This window comes from Neopsephotus bourkii, unplaced genomic scaffold (assembly GCF_033783945.1).
Source record: "Neopsephotus bourkii isolate Nb327-2 ecotype Australia unplaced genomic scaffold, CSIRO-AGI_Nbou_v1 NB_719, whole genome shotgun sequence".
NCBI classification, from domain to species: domain Eukaryota; kingdom Metazoa; phylum Chordata; class Aves; order Psittaciformes; family Psittacidae; genus Neopsephotus; species Neopsephotus bourkii.
In genome coordinates, this window is record NW_026901218.1 from 2,790,453 (window position 1) to 2,815,675 (window position 25,223).

The following is a 25,223-nucleotide window of genomic DNA, read 5'->3' on the forward strand; positions in this document are numbered from 1 at the left end:
AGCTCTGCATTGCTTCTATGTGGCTTATCCTGCAGAAACATAGGGAATCAACTAAAGAGAAGATAATAACATACTTGCTTTTTTCTGTATCTGCTATACTTGCAAGTATCTAACTTGGAAGAATACTTTTGCACAGTTATCCTGGTGGTGTTTGCCCCTGCAGAGCTGAAGGGAGAGTCTTATCAAGGCTGCAATTGGGATCCTTCTGTGCTTCCAAGAGTATAAAATGGTTCCAGTCCCCAAACCCTGTAAAATGAAAATCAATAAAAATTGGTTTCTGAAGACTTCTTGAAAGTGACTTTTCATCCTTTACAATCACATCTTATGGCTGATGGAAGTATAGTGACGTTGTATCAGAGGAATGACATGAAAGGATTATTCAGTGAATATTGCTGTAAATGTTCTCCAGTGATGGCTTTGTCACAAGAGATTAACTATGAAACATATATTTTGGGCAGCCTAAAATCTCCCATGTTTTAAGATCAGAGAAATAGCAACTTTTCCAAAATCCAGTCAGTTCAGTTGTACTAAGGTGTATTTTCACACATTATTCAATGTTTTAGGCTCTCAGTCTAATTAGTTTACTCCAGTTGAATTTGGATTGTGCATGTTGACAAAGTGACTCTTCCCCAAAACCGCCTGAGGCATCAAGTTGATCTCGACAGAAATGCTGAAGTAAACATTATTATTTGGTAGCTGCCACCATTCAGAGCTGCATCACTGGTGCTGAACTGTTACTCGCTGTGACAGCTCATTATCTCCCTGCTTTCCCAGGCTCAGTAATACCAAAATCACTCTATCTGTGTTCTTAGGAAATCTTTTTGTTTATCCCGGGGGGCTGAAAATAGATGTGTGTCCATTTTTGCTGTTTTCTGTAACCATGATTATTAAGTGTACAACATCTTACGTGTGTAAGTTTTGTAAGTGCAAAAGCCAATAAATACTGGTGCAGAAGCACGTACTGGTGTAAGCTTGTTTTGTGAGTACATATGCATATATATATATAAATATACTACAGTATATACTATATGTATACTGTATCTATACAATATATATACTATGCAATAGTATATATAATACTATATAGTAGTATACATAATGCTGTAAGTGTTTGTGAGCAGATCAGCCTGCTCATGGATGAAGATGACAACTGTTTGCAGTACAGGTTAAGTCTGTGCCTACCTTCTGGAAACAGACAGTAAAGAGCTTTCCTGGTCTAAGATGCTTGGAGATGTCTCTCTGAGATCATCTGGCTACTGTGATGGATAAAGATATGAACTTTGTACACTCCGGGTTACTTACTTTAATAATACACCAAGTGTATCTGTTGTGATCCATCAGGTGTTTGTTGGAATTGCTGTAAACTTTGGACCCAATCTGAATCTATGTTTGATATTTAATGTCCATCTCAATAAAAGTGAAAATATGAAACATTGAAACTCATGCTTATACTGTATTATATAGATGAAAAATGAAGATAAAAAAGCCTGTGTTTACTTTGCAGTTTCTCCCTCTCTTGGTTTAGAAGGTGGCCTTTCATGCAACATGTGTCAGGGAAGTGGAGCAGAGGGAAAACTGGTGTGTCCTTCTCTGGCTGGGGATTTGTGTTTCATCATGCTTTATTGCAGCTGGATCATCTTGGCAATCAAGCTTATTTTGATTGGGAGTTTCCATGTTTTGCACAGGTGGTTGTATTTACATCAAATCCCATAAAATGTGTCTAAAAGTGCAGGAAAGAGTTATTTCTCTTACGTATTAGGGGTAACAGCAGAGACTTCTCCAGGTAAAAAATGCTGTGACCGGGGTTATGCCACGTGGATGGAAGACTCCAGATACAGAATGTGTTTTCAATAGAACAGCTTGCACAGCTATTGTGGCATTGCTAGGTTGAGGAAAGTCACCAGTTTTAATTATTATTTTTAAATTTTTAAGGAAAGATGTTGCCTTTTTGTTCATGACCTGGGACAACCTTGTAATTCTGACCTTCTGACCAAGCAAGTAGCTATTTTTATATGTACATGGAGTCTGTAACCTGCATTACGCAGCAGATCATGGCATGTTTAAAAACAAAATAAAATCAAACTGCTTTTCAATTCCACCAGAAACAGGGATAGAGCCATCTTGAAGGCCACAGGTCTGCCTGCAGTTGTGGTTCATATACTTTAGAAAGTGGTTTCTAACAACAGAACACATCCCTGACAGTGTTCATGGACAGGTGGGATGGGGCCTGGAGCAACCTGCCCTAGTGGAAGGTGTCCCTGCTTGTGTCAGGGGGTTGGAACTGGGTGAGCTTTAAGGTCCCTTCCAACCCAAGCCAGTCGGGATTTGATGAAAGCCACCAGCTGTGACTGGTGCTGGGAAATGCCAATGCAAAGGAAGGATATCCTGTTCTCAGGGCATCCAAGCATCTCTGTCCTAAGCAGATCCCTGGTGCAACAGGCTGAACTTTACCAGCAGCCTGGTCTTTCAAGGCTTGACTAAAGGGATTATGCTCTCACAAGGTGCTGGACTAAGGAGCTCCATTAACATCCTCTGCCTGGATCTCAGACCCTCAGAGTGATGTCTCTTGAAGCTGTAATGTGATTTTATTTAGTCAGCTAGAGGACATTATTCTCAAAGCTCTGGGATAACAAATGCACAGCTTAATGTGCTACAGATGTGTGTGATGATGAATCACAGCCTTGGAAAGCTTCCAAAGAGCTTTGCTGTTGCTGGTCATGCATTACAGGAACTCACATTGGAAGCCAGCCCTGTCACCCCTGTGTACTTTGGTGTGGTGTAAATGCAAGCTAGCTCCGAGGGGTGGTTTGCAGAGGATGGTCATTAGAGATTTACTGGCTTCTTCTTGTGTTTACTTTTCCTTCATTTGCAATAAATCTCAACAGTGAAGAAACTAATGAATAATTTTAGGAAGATGCTGACAGTCATTCCAGACCAGAATGCTTTTTCCCTAGATCTTCCAAATTTTCTCAGAAATGCCTTTTCTCTCTGGATTCATTGCATTATGTATGTATATGTTGTCATAAAAATGCTGACAAAAGAATTTGCCAATGTTTGCAAACATTTAGCATGTAAGAAACTACTTGTGATGGAGTTGGATACAGGGAAAAGCTATTTGGTATGAAGAGCAATGGTCTCCATTTATGCCATGGGTTACAACTTTGGCATCAGAGACAACCAAAGGTATTCCTGTGCACTAATTAGTGCATATTTATGTGTAATGTATGGGAAGAGTGATGTGTAAATGGTATTTCAAATAGTGTAGAAGGAGCCTGTGTTGCTGCAGTGAGACAGTGAATGCTGAGGGTGCATGCAAGCCATCTCTCCTCTTTGGTGAGCTCCTGTTGCCCATGCATTAATCATGTTACAGCTATAGGTTGGGCAGAGAAGGGATTCAGAGCAGCTCTGCTGAGAAGGACTTGGGGTGTTGGTCAATGAGAAAATGAGCATGAGCCAGCTTCAGTGTGCACTTGAAGCCCAGAAAGCAACCGTATCCTGGGCTGCATCAAAAGGAGTGTGACCAGCAGGTTGAAGGAGGTGATCCTGCCCCTCTACTCTGCTCTTGTGAGACCTCACCTGGAGCACTGTGTGCAGTTCTGATGTCCTCAACATAAAAAGGACATGGAACTGATGGAACAAGTCCAGAGGAGGCCACGAGGATGATCAGAGGACTGGAGCATCTCCCGTATGAAGATAGGCTGAGAAAGTTGGGAGTGTTCAGCCTGGAGAAGAGAAGGCTGCGTGGAGACCTCATAGCAGCCTTTCAGTATCTGAAGGGGGCCTATAGGGATGCTGGAGGGGGACTCTTCATTAACGACTGTACTAATAGGACAAGGGGTAATGGGTTAAAACTTAAACAGGGGAAGTTTAGATTGGATATAAGGAAGAAGTTGTTTGGAAGTAGTGAGGCACTGGAATGGGTTGCCCAGGGAAGTTGTGAATGCTCCATCCCTGGCAGTGTTCAAAGCCAAGTTGGACAGAGCCTTGGGTGAGATGGTTTAGTGTGAGGTGTCCCTGCCCATGGCAGGGGGATTGGAACTGGATGATCTTAAGGTCCTTTCCACCCCTACCTATTCTATGATTCTATGTTATGATCAAGCTTCTGTGCTTGGCAGCAGCTCTAGAGTTGTAAGAATTTGAGAAACCCACAAATTCCCATGTTTTTCTCCTGTAACATCCAAAATCCTACTCTTACTTTTCAGTTACTGCCACAGTTTATCTCCCCATCCCCAACACACATATTGTCTATGTTGTAAGAATATGGAAAGAAAACAAAACCAACAAAACACCAAACTGAAACAAAACCCAGAAAATGAATATGGGATAGTTTGAAGGTGGTCAGCCTTATATTGAATGTACACAGTTCTTATTTAAATCATAGAGAAAGAGAATGGTTTGTGTTATAAGGGACGTTAATAATCACCTAGTTCCAGCTGCCTGTCATGAGCAAGGACAGCTTCCTCTAGGCCAGGCTGCTCCAAGCCCTAGCCTACCTGGCCTTGAACACTGCCAGGGATGGGACATCCTTTTGCTTCCATCACAACTGAACTTGTGCCATGGGAGATAATCCCATACAAGCAGAATCTATGTTTTTCTGGGGAGTTTCAACCACCTTGATATTAAATGCAAGTCAAGGATGCTCTTTGCATGGAGCTCATGTGAAAGCTTGGAGGCAGAAAGGAGGCAGCTTAACTTTCTCTGCCAGTGAGGACTGATGACTAATAAGCATCTGCGTGTAAAAGACAAGATCACATCCATCCTCAACAGATGTGTGCATGTTATATTTGGAGTTGTCATGCTGGAAGCCTGGCCCAGAGGGGACTGTCTTTGTGGATGGAGGATACAAATAGAATGAACATGTTTGATGCAACCCAGATCCAATGCTGTTTTCTCAGCAAATAGACTGAGCTCTGCTGCAGGATTAGCAGCTGCTCCTGCTTGTGAGGCAGGAACAGGTTAGAGAAAATCAAACTCTTCTAAATGGGCTCTAGCCCAACATGATTCAACACTGATGTCCCAGGACTGGCCCTTCTGGGCAGAGGAGGGAGGCAATGCCTTGTCCTGAGAGCTGCTTGTCTCTGAAATATCCCAGAAGAACCAGGTATACAGCCACTATGGATGAGGGCTGGAGGATAGCTCCAGGCTGGGATTGACACAAGAAATGTTTGCTGAGAGCTCTTTAATGAACTTTACTGTGTGTCCTTCCTGGTGTCTGCAGTGACTGAGGCTTTCCCTGACAGTAGTGGCACTGTAACTCACTTAGGAGTCTTCCCTGGCTTTTAATAGATCTACTTTCTGTGTTTCTTGGTGCTCTGAGCTATTAAATTACCCAGTTGCCTGCAGTGCCAGAGGGACTATAGAAAAAACTGCCTTCTCAAGAGTGACCACTAACATCTCTGTGTATAGCAAATGACCCCACACCGAGTGCTCTGTGTGTGCCAAGAGCATCTTACTTCATGCACATCCAGAGAGTCAGAAAAGTTAGAAGCAAATTTAAGAAGCCACTAAAAAAGCCTTGCTTGGAATCTATCACAAAGAAGGCATCATCCTCCAGCTGCTCCTTCTCGATGTTGCTTTTCCCAGCAGGTAAAAGCGGGGTGCAGGGAGGGTTGTCCCTGGAGCCCCTCCAACAGCAGCACCTGCACCCCAGTTGCTACAGGTTTGCCCAGCAAAACTCTCTGCCATCACTTCATCTCCACAGGCTTTTTAAGGTAAGTCCTTCTGCATTGTCAGCTTTGCATGGCTCGGCTGTCAAAGCAGCAGCAGGGGAGATGCTCCCTGAAGTCAGACTGATGCTACACAAACCCTGTGGGTAATCCCACACTCACCCCTTGGGAAACTTGCCCCTGGGTATTACACATCAACTCAGGTCAAAGGAGAGATAACTGAAAGTATTTTTTCCTGTTACCTGTTTTGACATCATACTGCATAGTTTCATTTGTAGTGTCCATAGTTCCTACAAGTGTTTTAGTGTGGTTTTTTTTTCAGCAAGTGCACAAATGGTGCTCCCTTAAAGTAGAGTTTAAAGCAAAGTGTCTGTTTCTGTTCTGCGTGTGTTTAAGCAACTGTGACAAGCCCCCTGGCTTTACAGACACACTCCCTGCTTTCCTGCAGTACATCAAACGTGTTTCCTTCTCACTGATGATCACCAGAAAATTCCTGCTCCTCTCTCAAGTGCTGCACTCCTTACCTTGCCTGTCAATCTTTCTGTGGCTGTCTGGCACCTATGGGGTGACGCAGGCTGGGCAGTCAGGAAGCTGAGCAGCCAGCCCTGCAGGTGAGGTATGGCTCACTGATCCAGTTCAGCCTTCAGATCCGTATGTCACACAGATACTCTATGTTTGGTAGCAAATTCTTACTTATGAGGGTAGGAAAAAAGTGCAAACTGCTAAATGGGCAAAAGCAGTGTGGTGATTGTAATGGATTTTTTGTTCAGCATCTCAACTAACTTCCAGTTCTTCCTTTTATATCAAGATGGAATCTCCCTCTGTTAGTTTAAGGTGAAGGTTCTTGTTTATATTTTCTAGTGGTTGAAGCTATACCTTCTTCTTCCATGTGGAGAAGGGACTGACATAGGCAGGAAACAAAAGCCAAGTCCTGCACCATCCCAGACAAGAACGTAGCACTTGTTCTTATTTCAGGGTATTTCCTGCAGCTGGATATTGAACCAACCTGGCACATGGTGGAGGGGTTTTCCTCCATCCTTTATATGGGTTTGGAGGATTTTTTTCTTAATTAACATGTTGCTTGAATTTAATAACTGGCCTAATTCTGGTTTCTGGCTGCTATGTCTGTCATGATAGATACTAAGTGAACCCTTTCCCTAACAGGTTTGTAACTACTCTTCCTCTGTGAGCAGCACATAAGAGCAGTTATGTGACACAGACTGTGAATTCGGGAATAGGATGCTTGATAAGAGCAGTTCTTTTCACAGCAGAGCGACCACGTTTGGCTTTACCGGATCTCTTCTCATTTAGAGGAACACAATGATGATCAAGTAATTGCTCAATTTTGTCCATCCAGTGAGTAATAATTTTTCCATATAATTCATTTTTTTCACATCCTTTTCCATCTTGAGAGTTCATTTCATCTATTCTCCTGCTCCAGGACAGGATCAGCCTAAATTGTTCCTGACAGGCGTTTATCTAACCTACCTATTCCCAATATGTTCTGTGATGGAAACCCATTACCTTCCTAAAAGGAATATGGTGTTTCAGTATCTCCAGCTACTTATTTCCATTCATTTCATGGGAATAACATGCTGTGAAGAAGATAGAAGTTTGAAACAAGACGACTGTCAGGATAGCACACTGACACAGAGTAAGCTGAGTAGCTTTTTGTATTGTATGTAAAAAATGTTCAATAGAATACATAACAAAACCCAAAACAACAAACTTCAGTTACAGACATAACCATATAACAGAACTACTGCACCTGTTGCTGTAGGATTTTAAATGAAAAAAACACTTTAGTTTCTAAACTCAAGTGTGTGAATTTGGTGTAACTGGATATATAATAGCAGGCAACAGTGAAGAGTCTTTTTAAAAGATGAGTCCTAAATAAATGAATAGTTCTTTATTTGAGGGAACTTGAGTGAAGTTGTAGGAGTCAATGCCCCATAATGGCATGAAAGTGAAACCCAGAAAGAAGTGGGCAGATTTAAGGAAGAGGGGAAGAATGTGGCTTTTAAAGATGGTTTCCACCTCAGCAAGTCTTGAACCCACTCATTGGTAGGAGTGGGGAAAGTGAGAATTGGTCTGTATATGCCCTGCATCTCCCTCTCTTCCCCTCTTTTCCTAAATATTAGCTGACACTGGTCATTTCTCAGCTGTGCAATGTGAAGAAAGGACATGGAGCTAGATGGTCTTATGGGCTGACCCTGGATGGCTGCTCCTGTTTGCCCTAGGGAGGATGCCGTGGAGTGACTGCTTGATGCTGTGCCACCACTGTCATATTTCCTTCCACATCCCTTTGGATCTCTATTAACACATTGCTGAGGCAGCCAAAGCAGTGTGAGATTATGAGACAATGAGGCAAGTTGCTCTTGACCTGTACTAATAGATTTCACAGACACGGAGGAATATTTTCTTAAGTAGGTTGAATTTTCTTGTATGAATTTGCACTGCCAGTGCACTTCTTGCAGCCTTCCTTTGATAGAAAGGATGTGTTCATGATGCTGGACTGCCACCTGGAAATCTGGCTTCTTGGCTGGGTCACAGACTTTGTGAAATGCTGGCAAGCAGCTTCTTCTTGTGCCTTGGTTGTAAGTGAGGAGATCTTCTTTTCCTCTATCAGGAGCTCAAGGCTGTTAATAATGCAGCAGCCTCAGTGCTGTGATATAAAAAAAGCTTTCTTTTACATATTTCTGTACAGTAGTTTGATCATCACTTCAAAGTTCTCTCCAGATATTTCATTCTTTCTTTATTGATCGGTTTTATCCTGTCTCACATTTTCATTAGCCTTTGCCTAGCACTGATGAAAAAGAGATACACATGGTGATAAAGTACAGCTGCTGGTATTTGTCTTGCAAGGCAGGCTAGGGTGAAGAGCTTATTGCTTGCAAGCCTCCTCTTGAAATCCTGACATGTAGGTTGGAGCACAAAAAGGACTTTTTCTGAATGATGTTGGAGGTAGCTTTCGGCTCATAAATATTTGTGTCTCATCACTGCATCAATGCAAATCTAGAAGGCTGTTATAATCCGGTCAGTTCTGTCTTCAGTAACAGGAAAGTTTTAATTGCTTTTACTTCTGGTGCTTCTTAACCCAAATGTGATGTGTGTAATGTGTGCTTTCATGTTGAGTTCAAGGAGAAATGAAATCCCTTCCAAATTTTTGAGATGAATCATTTAAATAGGGCCTGTTTTTGTGATTAATTCTTTCAAGAAAAAAAAACATTTTCTGCTCTTTTGTAGAGGAAAAGCCTCCCACTGCCTTTATCCATGTCCTGAGTTCAGCCAACTTGTTTGCAAGGACTGTACTTTAAAATCAAAGCACAGTAAGGACTCAGCTGTGACTTTGCCTGGATTGTAGCAATGACAAGATCAGTATATACCTGCATTGTGTTATTGCTGTAAGCTCTATGGAAGAGGCAGCCTTTGCTCTTTACTTTTTGTACCATCTCCTCTGAAGGATATCGGACTATGCCCCAGGTGGAACATTCATCGTGACCTTCCCATGGGAAGCTCTGGTTTGACGCTGTCTCCATAAGCCCCAAACTGGGATGAAGGTTAGTGGATCAGTCTTTTACCCTCGTGGCAACAGGAACTGCCAGCCTGCTAGAGATAAAACCTTGAGAAACCAAGGTGGATCTGCAGAAGAAAAGACTGATGAACAAACCAGGCTTTGGAGGAAATCAACCCTCACCACTGGGTCATCTCTGTTAGGGAAGCTGTGTGTCCTTGTGATAAACTCCTCTGCACTTGACCAGCTCCAGTTTGGGTTTAGGGAGCTCCTGCAGCTGAGCCAGCCCCAGCAGCTTGCCCAGGGGCATCCCACTGATCAAAGCAATGAGTGTTTGCCATGCTTCCAGCTATCTCCATAGAGCACTCCGGTGGGCTCCTGTACCAGAGCAGGCTGGCACCAAAATAAACCCCAGCAGCAAAGCCAGCTTTCCCCAGTCTTGCATATGGAAGTTTCAAAGCTTCTGTTCCTTTCCTACATCCAAACAGCAATTAGGGAGAGAGAGCATAATTGCTGTGCTCTATTTCTTTAGTTAGCTAGGAACTTGAAGATTCAGTACAGCCTCCCTGGCTTGGACAGATAGTGACTGAACTCTGCCCCTCCAGCATGGTCAAGCTCCAGAGGAAGAAGAAAAACCATTGCAAAAGAAGCCAGATATTTCTTCCAGTGTGTGTGTACTCAACCCCAGGTTGAGCCATGCATAACACTGCCAGTGGGAACTTCATTCCACTCCCCAGCATTAATTTGGGTGTTCAGTTTTTAGAGGTTTAGGAGTTTTCCATGATGGCTTAAAAAGCATTAACTGCAATTAATTTTGCAGTGCTGTGGTTATTTCAGGGGGCTGACTGAAATTATATGCCATAGGAATAAAGGCCTGTTTCCCCCATCACCTTGCAGGACTTAATGGATGTAAAAGTGAAGGCAGTTTGACTTGTGTTTTATTTGATGCAACTACTTTCAATCACAGACAGTGCCGATTCCCCCAAAGCTGAGTGAATGCACTTGTTTTGACATTCTTAGTATCACAGATTTATTTCGGTTCTAAGGGACCTTAAATATCATCTAGTTCCAGCCCACTGTCTACAAAGCCTTGTTTTAAGCCAGTGTGTGTTTGAAGTCACATACTGCAGAATATTACTGAATTTGTCACTGACAATCCTCACGCAGAGGAGCCACCAAATTCCAATTATAAACAATGAAAAGTAAATTTAGTAAGTAATATAATACTACATGTCTGGCTGAAAAAAACTTAGGACTAGAGGGCTTTTTTCCTTATTTCTCACTGTTTCCTTCTCAAAGTACAGTGAAGTATTTGCAGCTTGAGTTAATCCAAAACATTAGTGTTGGTGTCATCTGCTCTAAGTGACCTGGTGATACAAACATTTTTACCCCTGCCCCAAATTGACCAACATGAACAGCAAGGTATCACCTCCAAACTTGGTGTTAAAATCACAGTTCAGGTATGAACCAGCAGTTCATTTACAACTGTAATTACTAGTCTTAACTGAATCTGGCAGGCTGGAAACATAAAGCTCTTTCCTGCATTAAAACATCTTCAAGCAATGCTAGAACTTTGCAGAGCTCTATAAAACATACTGTCTCTAGTGAAATCAGTCTCTTTGATGTCAGTCTCCATTTGGGGTTTCTACAAAAACTAGGCAAATATTTGAGAAAAGAATCAAATAGTTACATTACAAATAAAGCAACTTTCTTTCCTTTCATATGAAACATATTAAAACTGGTATTCCTGAAATTGAAAATACTTGCTTGACAGAAGAGAAGTGGGTTTGTTAATTGCATGGATTTACAGCAGGTGATTCTCAGTTTTTAAATGTCACAGCAGATATTCTTTAACCTCGTTTTATCCCCTAACTGGTAAGAGAACTCTTCCAAAATACTTGGCAGCTCTGTGAGACACAAGAAGTGAGCTGCAGGTTAGAGGCTGAGAGATGATAGAGGGAGCAACCCAGGGGTGTGGAGAGAGCAGTTGGATGTCTGCTGATCTGCTGGGGAACACACGAGGAGTGTGCATCTGAAGCTCTAACTACCCATCTCCATCTGCCTTGCAGCACTGTCTGCCCTGTGAGGCTGCTTTTCAAGGGCACATTTTCCTGCTACATGCACAGGTCCTTTGCACCAGATACCCCAAGCTGGGTTCCTTTCCTTCCCACCATGGGATGCAACCCTGGCTGCATCCACAGGCACCAGGAAAAGCAGCCTTTACGAGCATAGGAAGCATCACATAGGTAAGGATGGGCACAGCCTGCTCCAAAACTACTGTGTGAAATGGCACCTGCACACTCCCTGTACAAGCTCCTCCTGGGTGGCCAGCTATGCCTAAACATTACACAAGAATGTATTACAAGTCACATTTAATATGATAATATATATAGCCAAATACACACATAGAGATTCATGCATTAAATTGTTTGCAGATTCTTCTTTACCGCTATTGATTCATGTCAGATCTGCTCTGATTTTAAATCCATCCAGGCCTTGGTGTTCTTCAGCTTTGACGTTCAGACTCCTCAGATAGCAATTTGTATGTGTTTTATTTATAACCTCATGACAGGCCACAGTTTTCCTGTGACAGAAAGGGTGCTTTAGAATGATTAAATTGTCAAGCAGCTTCTGAGCATGGACTGAAGAATTGTCCAAGCTAATTGTGTCTTTATGGTTTTTATGAGAATTTACATGTGCAAATTAGATATTTTATTGCACAACCACCACAGGAGTTGCTGCAAATGCATACAAGCAGGTTTGGCAGGTGTACTTGGGCAAGAGTCAAGAGCTGCTACATGCTAAAAGCCTGGAGGGTGGCTGAAACCAGGCTCAGTCTTGGTCATTGACATTAGACCAGTTTTATCTTTGTAATGCATCTTAATTCTTGTCTGGCTGCCCTGGTTTTGGTTGGGATAGAGTTAATTTTTTTCCTAGTAGCTTGTACAGTGCTGTGTTTTGGGTGTAGTTTGAAAGTCATATTGATAATACACTGACATTTTAGCTGTTGCTTAGTAGTACTCACCGTGTGTCAAGCACTTCATTCTCTCATGCTCTGCCAAAGAGGAGCAGCACAAGAAGCCTGAAGGGAGAAGAGCCAGGACAACTGACCCAAACTAGTCAAAGGGATAATCCATACCATAGAATGTCATGTTCAGTATAGAAAATGGGGGAGTGGTTGGCCGGGAGCAATTGGTCACTGTTTGCGAATGGATTGGGCATCAGTCAGACGGTGGTGAGCAATGGTAATGAGCATCACTTGTGTTTCTTGGGTTTTGTTCCTCTCTCTCCTTCTGCTGTCTCCTTTTTCATAACAATTACTATTATTATGCTTTATTTCAGTTATGAAACTTCTTATCCCAACCCATGGGGTTTACCTTTTGTTTTCCCTGATTCTCCTCCCCATCCCACTGGGGAAAGGGGAGCAACTGAGCAGCTGAATAGTGCTAAGTTGTCAGCTGGGGTTAAACCATGCGACTGGCTTAGTTTTATTATATGCAGGGGTGCTGGTATTCTGCATTTCCCTTGATAGGGAGCTAGTCCTTTTTGGACAGCCACAGTCACAGAGGGATGACCATGCAGCTGGTGAAGCTAATGTATCTAATATTAGTATACAGCTGCTGCTTTCCAGGAGTAATTTGTTAGTAATTATCTGGGAAACAGGGACAATATCCATCTTAGTGCTCTGCCCAACTCTGTTTAAAGAAGAGTTTAAGTGACAGATTGTTTATACACAAAAAGGAGTGAAGGAAGTTTATCTGCAAATCTAAATACCGCTCACGTTTTGCACAAACCCAGAGTTGCCTGTGCTTTGCCGAGGGTTGAGGGAAGGATGAAAGGAACAATGATGGATGAGCTGAGGAGGAGCCTGGCCACACCTGTGGTGCATTTGGGATTTGTGAGCATGACATTAAATCACCAAACCCTGTGTGCTAGTCAGTGCAGGTGAGCTCAGGTCAACCAGACTCAAAGTGTAAGAGTCTGTCATTAATCATATTTACAGAGTTTCATTCAGCCATAGCTTTTAAGGAAGGCAGGAAGGAAGGAAGGGAGAAGCAGAAGCAGCAGCATTTTTAACACTGGCTGGTGCAGATGCAAGCAGAACATGTGATGTGTAAGTCAGGCCTGTCTTTCCTGTTGCTTTTCTCTGCAGCACAACTCCTGCTCATATGTGGGGTAAGACTGAGGACCTGCACAAGCCAAAGTGACCAGTGAATGACGGAATCAGGAGATTTTAAGATGTTTGTCCTGTGCAGTTTGATGGGGTTTTATGCAGCCAGTGGAACAAGAGAGGCTGCCCTTTAAGGCACTTTAAGGGGTGACTTTGATGCTGAGAAAATATCTGGAGCCATCTGATTTTGTCTAAGCATCCTTTGAGGAGATTCAGGAGCAGAACATTTGGGGTGGAACTCTGCAGGGAGGGGAGGTCTGAGGAAAGGGTTTGGTTATGACATGATGTTTCATAGACTGCAATAACAAGTATTCTTCAGCAAAGCAGCCAAATAGGTATGTTTGGCTGTAAATATATGCCAAATAGCTACAGTAAGCTGGGAGAGCTGCCTAATGGGGAGGTGGGGCAATTCTTCCTCTTTTACTCTGTGCTGGTTAGACCTTGTGAAAGTATCATACTGGGCTTTATCCTCAGAAGAAGAGAAAACTGGGGAAACCAAGCCAAGAAAGGTACAGCAAAAATGAGCTGAGAATAGAAGCTTTGGGGAGAACAGTTGTGGTGTTAAAGCTGTTTACTGTCAAGAGGATATAACTTCAAGGAGTTGAGCTCATGTTGTGTGGGTTCTCCTGGGCTGCTTCAGAAAGGAATGGGTAGTTCTCTATGTCCTTGGCGGTTGATAAACCAGGATAGATGAGAAGAAGTGGTATATATAACTTTAAGATGAGGATGGATAAGCACTGGGATAGATTTGCCTTGGGAAGTTGTGGAGTTGTAGTCACTGGGGGTCAGAAGTCAAACAAGCATCTGCCAGCACAGATAGAGCTGACCCTGCCTCAGGCAGGGTGATGGGCTGCCCGGCCACTGCTCTGCAGCTCCTTTCAACCCTCTTTGTTATGATGATGTGGAAAGCAAATTCTGCATAAAAATAACTCAATGTGTTGCCTTATTCTGTATTTTCCTCTGCAAAGAAGGAGGCACAGGGTGTGCCCAGGAGGAAGAGAAGAGGAGTAATGCCGCTGTGTCAAGGGGCACAATGTGACTGAGCTGTGAAACCAACATAATTATTACTTCCTTCCTTCTCTTTATTAATAATAGACTTTTTTTTCCTGCTATCAAGGTAGCCAGCTGTTGCCTAAGCCATTATTGCACTGTGCTCTGAGCTATGTTTTGCAGGCTTTTTTTGTCCCCTCTCAGGAGACATTTTCTTATGAAGTGTTTTATGAAGGCAATGGAGCTGGATGCTGGGGTACAATGCACTGTGGCATTTTGTGAACTGTTCCTCATGTTCTGGAACAAACAGTGACTTTCTGACACAAGAATCCTTTGCTTCCCAACTCCACACGATAACTGGTATTGACAATAATAAAGCACATTGTATGCACTGGGGAAATAATAATAAAAGGATTTATAAGTGGTTTGGAGTGGGAACTTAAGGGAGCTGTCAGTACCAGCAATGTGCAATAAAAAAGTCAGAAAGTGACTATACAGAATCCCAGACTGGTTTGGGTTGAAAACGATTTTAAAGCCCATCCAGTTCCAACCCCTGCCATGGGCAGGGACACCTTCACTAGAGCAGGTTGCTTCAATCCCCTGTGTCCAATCTGGTCTTGAACACTGCCAGGGATGGGGCAGCCACAGCTTCTCTGGGCACCCTGTGCCAGTGCCTCAGCACCCTCAAAGGGAAGAGGACCTTCAGATCATCCAGTTCCAACCCCTGCCATGGGCAGGGACACCTCACACTAAACCATGTCACCCAAGGCTCTGTCCAACCTGGCTTTGAAGACTGCCAGGGATGGAGCATTCACAACCTCCCTGGGCAACCCATTCCGGTGCCTCACCACCCTTACAGTAAAGAATTTCTTCCTTAAATCCAATCTAAACATTCCCCGTTTAAGTTTTAACCCATTACCCCTTGTCCTGTCACTACAGCCCCTAATGAAGAGTCCATCCCCAGCATCCCTGTAGGCCCCCTTCAGATACTGGGAGGCTGCTATGAGGTCTCCACGCAGCCTTCTCTTCTCCAGGCTGAACAGCCCCAACTTTCTCAGCCTGTCTTCATACAGGAGGTGCTCCAGTCCCCTGATCATCCTCGTGGCCTCCTCTGGACTTGTTCCAACAGATCCATGTCCTTTTTATGTTGAGGACATCAGAACTGCACACAATACTCCAACTGAGGTCTCATGAGGGCAGAGTAGAGGGTCAGGATCACCTCCTTCGACCTGCTGGTCACGCTCCTTTTGATGCAGCCCGGGATATGGTTGGTTTTCTGGGCTGCAAGCACACACTGAAGCCAGCTCATGTTCATTTTCTCATTGACCAACACCCCCAAGTCCTTCTCCACAGGGCAGAAAAAAACCAGATGAGGGCACAAAAGCAGTCCCTAGTATCTTCCTAATATCTAATCTACACCTACCCTAAATGCACCTAAATCTGATCTAAATCTGCCTGTCCAAAAACCTTTGTGTGTAACAGCATGAATGTCCCAGGTTTGGGAATTACAGTCCCTCTCGTCCTTCCTGAGCTAGGCTCAGCAATCTGAGGTCTGGCAGCTGTAGTGGTAGGGTGATGTGCCCTCAGAGTCCTGCCTCCCCAGCTAAAGGGGTTCCTATTTTCTGTGGCATCTGCTCAAAACCAAAGCTAAATAAACCCTGGAAAGCTTTTGTCTGTCTGGAAGCATTTATCATCTGTTGAGATGATGGGCAGCAGAGCATCAGTGTCGTCCATAGTTTTGGGTCTCTGTGATCAAAGCTTCCTGATGAGTAAGGCCTTTTTATGAGCATCAGTGGTGGGAGGAAAGCAGGCTTTGTTATGTCCCTGCTGTGGAGGTTATTTGTATTGCCCTGTGCACTCTGGATTGCAAGGAGTAGAGCTGTCAGTGCTGCTGCTGTGTTGGCAAGGGCTGTTCCACACACGGAGGTCTTCCCATCTTAATAAAGATAGTCAAAGCAAGGAAGTGCAGGCTCTCCCTTGGCTCATTAATGCTTGTGCTTCACTTCTAATTGGAAATATGTTGTGTGGATTTTGCATATTAACAGGCTTTTGCTATTGCACAGGACTGCGGAGAATTCAGAAGCTGTTTGAAAGTCAGGATGCTTTTTCCCTACTTTCGGATCCGCTGAGGGTAAACAGCTCTGCCCTCTAGTGCCGCTTCCCAAATCTGTTAAAACGGAACACATCGATGATCCTGGGAATATGTCTCACCCAGAGCATCCCTTGGAGCACACTGATCAGAGCCTGTCCGGGGCTACTCTGCACATCGTGCTGAAACTAGGCAGCTGCTCTGTTAGAAGGGGTTTAGCCCCATGCCGGGCAGGGGGGGGCACGGCACATGCTGGCATATCCCCTGCACAGCATCCATAAGGTAATTTCTGTATTTTCCCTGAAGCAACCCCATTGAGCCTGCTATTTGCTTTCCCATAATGTTTGTTATGCCTTTGAGAGATATATAGAAGAGCTAAATGATGAACAGCCATTTCAGCAGCTTTGCTCTTTCAGACCCATAAATAATGAATTCATCAGGGTGAGAAAACATGTGCCCAGACACAAACACATGCAGAGCTTTGTAGAGGAAAGGGAATAAGCACGGAAGCTTGAGACTCAAATGCAGAGCCCTGTGCCAGCAAATGGGAGCTGCTTTGTGGAGTGAGACAGTGTCAGAGGGTGGGTATGGAGTTAATTGCCTCAAGAGCAGACAAAAAGCAATTAGGAATGTAGGCAAGTGCTAGATGAGCTTTGAAGTGAGAGGTTGCTACTTGGTTGGCTTTTGGAGAGGGCCATTGGCTCAAAGGGGACTTTTGCTTTGTTGTCTGTCTTTAAGCATCATCTGAAATAATCTCGTTGCAATTCAGCTTGCGTGGTGTTGGCTCCCAGCAGCCCAACAAGGTACACAGGTGTGTTTTAAACCTGCTGGCCAGCTCCAACTCAATAGGACAGGGTGGTTTCAAAGAGCCTGCATTCCTGGAAGTTTTGTGAGGGTGAATAAACAAATGAAACCCCACAATTCCCACAGCTGCCCCTGCTGAGAGTCCTTGTAGAGGTAGCAAATGCACGACTTTTTATGGGCACCAGAGAATCCACAGTGAGGAGGACTGGAAAGGCAGCTCCATGGTGCTTCCTGAGCCCCACTGCTCACAAACAAGTCATGAGGGTTGCGTGGCAGGGCATTGCATTGCAGAACATGCTGCTTCCAGGGCTAATGTGAGAAGAAGGGAAGAGCTGGTTTCTTGTGCTTTGCTGGCAATTCAAATGGGCTAGCACAGCAGAGTGATGGCTGTGTGTGCTGTCAGAGCATCTCAGCTGAGCCCTGCAGAGCCAAGTCTAATCAGCTGAAATACAGAGCTGCAAGTGCTAGCCAGGGGCTGGGGAGGCCGCTGGGATTCAATGCTTCACGCTTCTTTTTGCTGTGATATATTTTGTCCAATTTCTCAGCACCACCAGCTCCTGCCTTCAAAGAACGCCTGCCTGCTCTTTTGATCAACAAATTGCACGTGGCTTGACAGCAACAGCCTCTGTCAGAAGCCACGTCTCCTCTTTGGCCATGGGAGCATGCATGAAGGAGCCAGGCCTGCTACACGTGAGAGGTGGCACTGCTGAGCCCCTGTGGCAGCAGAGGAGTTTCAGGGCACCATCACCATTCCTCCTCTGCCATGCTGGTTGTGAACCTCTGGGCTTGGCAGGGGCTCTTTCACCACTGATGCTTTTGGGTGCCTTTCCATGATGAACCCTTGTGCAGCAGGAGGTTTGAGCCCAGTAGTGTTGGGAGCTGCTGGGTGGGAGCTGGGTGAGCTCACGAGTCTGCAAACCTGGCTTGCATTGGGAAGACAATAAGATGCAAGCAGTTCACCTGGGCAACCTTAGCAGTGTTTTGCTGGCATCTTTCTGATAATTCTGTTCTTTTCTGCGTAAACAGCAAAGAAAAATATACCAGCTTGCAGTTAGTCCTTCAAACACAAGTGGTTCTGGACAGCCAGCGGAGCACATAAGCAGCTCTTTGATTTATGAAACACTGAGGCTTCAGTTCTCTGGTCCATCTTAGTTTGATTTGCACTGATAAGAGCTAGGGCATTTTCATAAAGTTTGATCATCCGCTTATAGCCTTGTCTAAAATGTTTCATAAGGCAGCTCCCAAGATGAGATCATCTTTTGTGGAGCTGGAAATTCATTTGGGGAAGGCTGGACAATTCAATTTGGAGGCATTTTGCCACTCAATGGGTGATGATGGGGGGGAAATTCATGCAGAGTTCAAAGATACTGAATTTCTGAGCTTAACTGGGATTTGCAGTTCTTACAGTGGCATCAAACCCATAACTGCTTCACTAGTGCATAAACAGCCCAACAATCTGCATTGATTTTACTATCTTTTACTTTATTTTCCTCTTGAAACTTGGACCATTTATGACAACTTTTGATTTTCTGCATTTTTCTTGTTGACCTCTGAAGCAAGTCAAGACTACAGAATCTAAACTCCTTCCTGCTCCCCATAGATTTTGAGCTTCCTTAGTCTGTCTTAGACAAATTTGACTGGGAGTAAATACTCTGTCACTGGGTTTTATGACCTTTGGTGGTTGGAATAAGTAGAGACCTCTTCGTATCTGGAGCGGTTCACTGCAAAGCTGACAAACAGAAGAAGGGAAACAGAGGCCTTAGTAATTCCTGAGATCAGGAAAAGTTCATCCAGAGCTTCCCCTGGTAACTACCAGTTCCCTTCTTATCCCCCTTTATATATCTGGTCGGTGTCGTGACGAAAGCTTAAATGTGAATGCAAAGGCAAGGTAATTTTGCAGGGCATCATTCCTACTAGTGCTACAGTCATTATAGGCTAAAATAATATAAGTATGGAGATAATAGTGAAGAGAGGAAAATGGAGAAGAGTGAGCAAAGAGAAAATAAGTGTTTAGCCTAGTTTTGGGAAGAAACAAAGCTAATGATTTGGAGCTCATCTAGATGGCAGCAGCAGGCATTGCTTTTCCTACCAAGAGAGGTGATGTCTTTTTATTTCCTTTATTCTGTCTGCAGAATAAAGGAGAATTTAGCAATTGTCTGATTAGCTCCTTTAAGCCCCATCCACTACAGAAAAGGACTAGAAGTAGACTGAAGTGAGGTATCATGGATTTATATGTACTTTGGTTTATTCAAAATGAGTGCCTTGTGCTGGGCAGCTCATAAAATCAGGCTGCTTTATCTGTCCTTATTCATAGAATAATGCTTGGGTTGAGCAGTTTTCATCTTGTTGCTGCTACAGAGTGGCCAGGAAGGGAGAATGAAGGTGACAGCAGAGGGTTTGCCCCAGCCTGGAGACCAGCACCAGGGTTTGGGGCCATCTGCATGCCCAGCCTGACTCCACTGCTTCCAGCTGATGGGAGTGAATTCTGACAGCTCTTGGACTGTGCCATGGCCAGGGTGTGAGCATAGGATGGCACCCCAGCTAAAGGCAGCACACAGATAGGCAGAGCCCTCCTGCTCAGCTCCTTGCTCAGGGTGGACCACAAATATGGGAAGGGGCAAATAGCCCCCAGCATCCTCAGGAACTTGAGGCACATGTATTTTATGGGCTCTTTTATCCTCTGCCCTCTCCTACGGAAACAAACCTGGTGCACTGAGTACCTTGGGAAGGCTGCAGCCTTTTGCCCCAGAGATGGTGCCAACCAGGGGATGGCAGCTCCTCTACCTTTTTTCTTCTTCTTTTTTCCCTTTTTTTGCATGTGAATCCTAGTCAAGGCAGCTAATAAAGTCAGCAGCTGCATAGTTAACAGGAGCAGGTCTCCATGCTTGCAGGGGTCATTTGTTAGCAAGGCTGAGCACACACAGTGCATGCAGAGGTGCTCACTTTGCTGCCTCACTGCTGTGCCAGATGGAGACGTCAGTGGGGATGGACACAGGTGGGCTGCTTGGTGTGATGGGAAATAATTATCAGAGCATTAGTTTTAGGGTGAGGTAAATGGGCTGTCCAGCTGTAGCTGCTGTAGAGAGGAAGTTGAATGTTAATTAGATGCCACCAGTAATTATGGTGATTATGTATTTTTTTGAGTGGCTGTTGGGAATAGCGAGATTCACATCCAGAGGGGGATGTCATTGACATTTCTAATCGCTTTAAGGAAGAGAGAAGGTACTTTTGTTTTAAACAAGGGCAATTACAGTAAAATAAAGCTCCAGTAGAATCCAAAGAGCTATCAGTGGTTTGATGTAACTGCTCAGGAAAAACGTGTGTTGGTTGAAGGAAGGGAAAGTGCTTTGTGTCTGGTACAAGATACACACATCCTGCTTTTTTACATAGAAAAAATAGGCCATGGCAGAGATGGGACATGCACCTGTTCTTCCATCTCCTGGTGCATTTTCTTAACTGAGAGACAAGCAATCCTCTTGAAAACAACTCACAGTTTATTTTGCTGGCTTTCAGGCCTGTCTGATGCTTCCTCCCCTTCTTCCACAGATAAACAAAGGTGATGCCAGTAAAATTCACGGAAGCACTGATTTTGTAAGACTATTATTCTATGTTACTTGCAGGCACTTCAATTTTAATATTTAGACCAGAAACCTGATTTCACAGGCTTGTCCATACACAGGGTGACTCTGAAACAGTTGTTCCATGCATATTTATGTAGGCATTGCGATAAAACAAGTGCCCACATTCAAATCTATTCAGGAATAGCTGTTGTGCTCAAAATTCAATTTTCCTTTCAGTGTTTTCTTTCAGTTGTAGATCAAGCCTCTCACTTAAACCCACTAGTTAAGAAGTGAACTCATTAACATGCCACCCACTGTGTCTGATAACCTAACTAACACCTTCGATCTCAGACAGTCACAGCTCAAGTTCACTTTGTCGAGATTATTTGTAGAATAGATTTGCATATATTCCTAACAGACGTGTTCTGGACACACAGCCTTTTGTGGAATACTTTACTGGAAATGGCTGGTGTGCAGCAGTGCTGTCTTCCATGCAAACCCACTTTAGTGCTCCTGAGGGTTCCTCACTTCGAGAAATAACAAGAAACACTTCAATGCATCTTATATGCACAAAACCATGCAAAAGCCCAAGCATCATGAGCTGATTTGTACAGAAACCCTCCGATGGTTGGACAAGCACAGTCTGCTGTGATCCACAGGGAAGGTCCACCTAAAGCACTTGTGCAGCTGCCTAACTTGAGACTTAAAAATGCACCGTTCCCCTTCATTCACAGGGGAAATACAGTACATCACCACCGACTTTCCTGAAGATGGTGTTTGGAAGACCCCTGCTGATGATGATTCAGGTAAGATATTACCTGGTTTTTGCATCAACTCTACTTGCTGTCAAGGGAATGACTGATTTTTCTGAGCATGGGGACCATACAAGATACCCTCATGACATTCAGTGGTCAGCTTGTCTCAAACAGAACTAAATAGATACCCAGCACAGTGGCATAGCCACCTTCTTGGTCTTGCACTGTGTGCCTGGGTGTCGATTGCAGAGGTGTAATCTCCAGATGGCCAACCCTCACTTTCCTCCGCTTCTTTCTCCATGTGGAGGTTCCTTAGTGATTCCTGGTCTTGTTACATGGGACAGCCTACTTCTCTGGGTGTGACTAGAAGTGGATCCATTACAGAGCCAAAGTGCAAGTGTTCTGCACCGGTGAGATGGGCACGTGCAACCAGCTCCTCTAGCATGCCTGTCTCATGGTGTGCACTTGTCAAGAGCAGCTGTGCTTTGCTTCCATAACGGGTGTAGCTGCATGGCAGGGGAAGGATTGCATGTCTGGAAGAGCTGCAGCAGTGGGGTGCCCCACATCTGGGAACAAGCCTTGGGCTAACATCTGGTTGAAAATTTTTGGTGGGTTGGATGTGTCCAGGGCTATACAATTTGTCAAAGGAAAGGCTCCCCTCTGAAGTGCAAACACAACAACCCTTGCATTGCTTAATTACTTCTATCTAGGAAAGCTGATTGAACTTTCTAGGCATTTAGGCCTCTTTGATTGAACCATGTTCAATAAAAAGCAGGTGGCTAGATGAATGCTTTGCTTTTTGCAGCTAAAATCCCACACCTAATTAAATCTTATGGAAGCAGGAATGCACTTTTTTCCTTTTTCCTTGGTCAGAGTCCATTGAAATACATTTTCACCCTTTTATCTAATTCAGGGAATAGTGATACCCTGCATGTATTTTCTTGCATGCTCAGACTTGTGTGCAAACTTGAAAGCTGGGCTTGCCTTGATTTACCCAGTGCTTACACAGCCTGTGCTCTCTTCTTCCAGATTCCTCCTGAAGGATCTGCTGCTGGTTGATGGGGAGTTGTCAAAATGCATTGTGCCACTGCAGGAGGAGCACAGGATAGCCTGGGACTCTTGTTCCTCCTCTTCGAGGCTGAAGAGTTGACAAGTTTAAAAGGACACACCATGAGCAGCTGAGTCTGTGGGAGATGGAGGAAGATCAGGAACCTCTGAGAGTTTTTGAGGCTTTGAAGAATCAGACCCCAAGGATGTTCATCTAGATATTAAGGCCTGTGTTTGTAAGAGCAATTGCTTTGCCATGTTCTCCTTGAGGACCTGGCTGAGCATCCAAAGAGGAGGTATGCATTGTCACTTCCAGGAGAGGCAGGCTGGTTGATGTGACTGTATCTGTTCTGATGCTTTGAGCTTCTCGGCATGCTGTGCCATCACCAGCACTTGCTCCTATAGAAGTTTTTGATGCTCCTGTGCCCAGTAGCTTCTGTTTGCTGTTTACTCTCCTCTTCTCATTCTGTACTTGGACACGGAGGTAGTTCTCAGTCTTGCAAATGGGTTTGCTTCAGCCCTGGCGTGTTAGTGCTTCCCTCCTTCATTCTTTCTATGTGTGGTGCAGATGTGGAGGCTCTGCCCACTGACCAGGGGCTGGCAGCTCACTGACTGAGCCATCAGCACGGTAACTTTGGCTGTAGCAGTTTCTCTCAGTCTCTGTAGCTTTCTGGGTTAGGAGATCCATCAGCCTGAGGGTTTATTTGCACTAGCACCATGGGTGAGAAAACAAGCACTGCATCAGGCCATGTTTATTTTAAATCTCAGGAGCTGCTGGGAGCTGTGTCAGCCAAGGCAGTCCCACAGGCCCTGCTGCCTCCAAGGAGCTAGTCCTGCTGTCTGCCGGCTGTGAGGGCCATCTCTTGGGAGGCAGTTGTACACACTCCCCCTTGCCTAAGCTCCAGCCCCTGGGAACACCAGGACTCTCCAGGCTGGGCTTGCTGGGAGCTCTCCTGGTTTTCCTGAGAGCACCATGGTGCCGCTTGGCAGCCCAGGCAATGGCATAAATGATTTTCTATCCTCTTGTCTCAAACATTAAAGATACTACAGTGATGGAGAGAGGAAGGAATAATGCAGCTCAGGGAAGAGCTGTGCTCCTGCAGGGGTTGCACTGGGCACACTCATTCTCCCAGTGTACACAGAGGGGTTTTTTAACCCTGAGATCCCTCTTTGGTGCTGGTAAGGGTGTCTCAGGCTTGTGTGGGCAGCAATAGTTTTCCTGTGGCTGCAGAGTGTGCTGGGGCTGATCCCTCTGTGCTTTGGGGTGAGGGAGAGGCTCCAGCTCCAGACCATGAGTGAAGGCTGCAGTACCACAGCTCTGTGCAGTATTAGCTGCCTGTGGCTGTAACAGTCAGGGTGATGGCTCTTCCAGGAGGAAAACACCTCAGCTGAAGCAGTGTTCCTTGATCCCCCATGGACTGATCGGCATGCTTTGTGCTGTCAGGCTGCACATCAGTCACAGCAAAGAGAGTGGCTCTAGTGGCGGCTGAGGATGTGATGAGGATGTAGCGAGTGCGATGACTCCAGAGCTGGTTCAGGTTCATGCAGAGCCCTGGTGCTGGCTCCCCTCTGGCATAGACACCCCAGGACCTCCCTCTGGGACACTGCTTTGGGAAAAGTGCTGTTTCCAATCTGTTCCTCGTCAGCTGTCAGCAGTTTCTGTGTGTGCCCACCAGAGAGCAACCCCAGCACAGGGTTGTTGTCTCCAGCGAGACAGAGGCTGAGATGGAAGGTCTGGGTGTGAAGCCAAATCCATCTTCTCACCCTTTCCAGCCTTATACCTCATCCCAAACCTGAGCTAAACGGTGAGTTTGGCCTCATGGTGTCCTGGGCAAGAGGAAGATTCCACCGGGCAGGGAGGGTGTGCTGCCATGTGAAGCTCTGGCAAGAGACCCTGCCTGGGTCTTCTGCAGGGAAGGACCAATGTCATCTGCAGGGAAAGACCAGGCCAGGAGTTAGCAAGGAGCATCAGTCCAGTGCACAGGGAGCAAGTAGGGGCTCAGGCAGAGCTTACAAAACTTGGATGGGTAAAAGTCTGGTGCTTTATGCAATCTCCTTAATAAGTGAGCACAATTTTGTGCTCATTTCACAGAAACATTCAGGCTGGAAAAGACCTTGAAGATCAAGTCAGTGCCTGAACACGTAGTTGGATCTCTCAGTGTGGTTTTGTGTGTGAGATACTATATCAGAGCTTAGTGTTTGGGGAAGGTGGAAACCCATGCTTTTCAAGCAAGTCGGCACTGGCATGAAATCCCAGGGTAGGCAGTCACATCTGGGCTGGAGGTAATGCTCAGCTGTGCAACATCAAATATCTTACCTGAGCTGCCTGTATCAGCAGGGAGAGATGGACAGGATTTATCCTATCCAGGACAGGGGAACAGAATTGTCTGCTGGAAGGATCCGTCCCTCTCCTCCATGCTTTGCTTGAGCCAGAGAAGCAGCATTCATGTGTTGTTGTTGGGTGCAACAGTCCATGGCATTGCTAAGCTGCAGCCCTGGTACCTGCAGAAAGGGCTTTGAGAGAAAGCTGAGGGAAGAAACAACCTCTTGCTATTTTTATCGCTGTGCCAGCCCCTGGGGATTTCGATTGACAGGATTAGTTATGAAGCCAATATTATGAGTTTAAC

At 44.9% G+C, this 25,223-nt stretch overlaps 1 protein-coding gene and 1 long non-coding RNA gene across 2 annotated transcripts in view; both read left to right on the forward strand.

The window, feature by feature from the left end:
- Nucleotides 1–25,223, forward strand: part of SYNPR (synaptoporin) — a 108,552-nt gene that overhangs the window by 32,046 nt on the left and 51,283 nt on the right. The window lies entirely within an intron of this gene.
- LOC133212623 (uncharacterized) lies at nt 14,095–23,879 on the forward strand. Its single transcript, XR_009725550.1, has 4 exons — nt 14,095–14,701; nt 16,405–16,712; nt 21,529–21,600; nt 22,579–23,879. It is a non-coding gene; the product is annotated as an uncharacterized LOC133212623 (long non-coding RNA).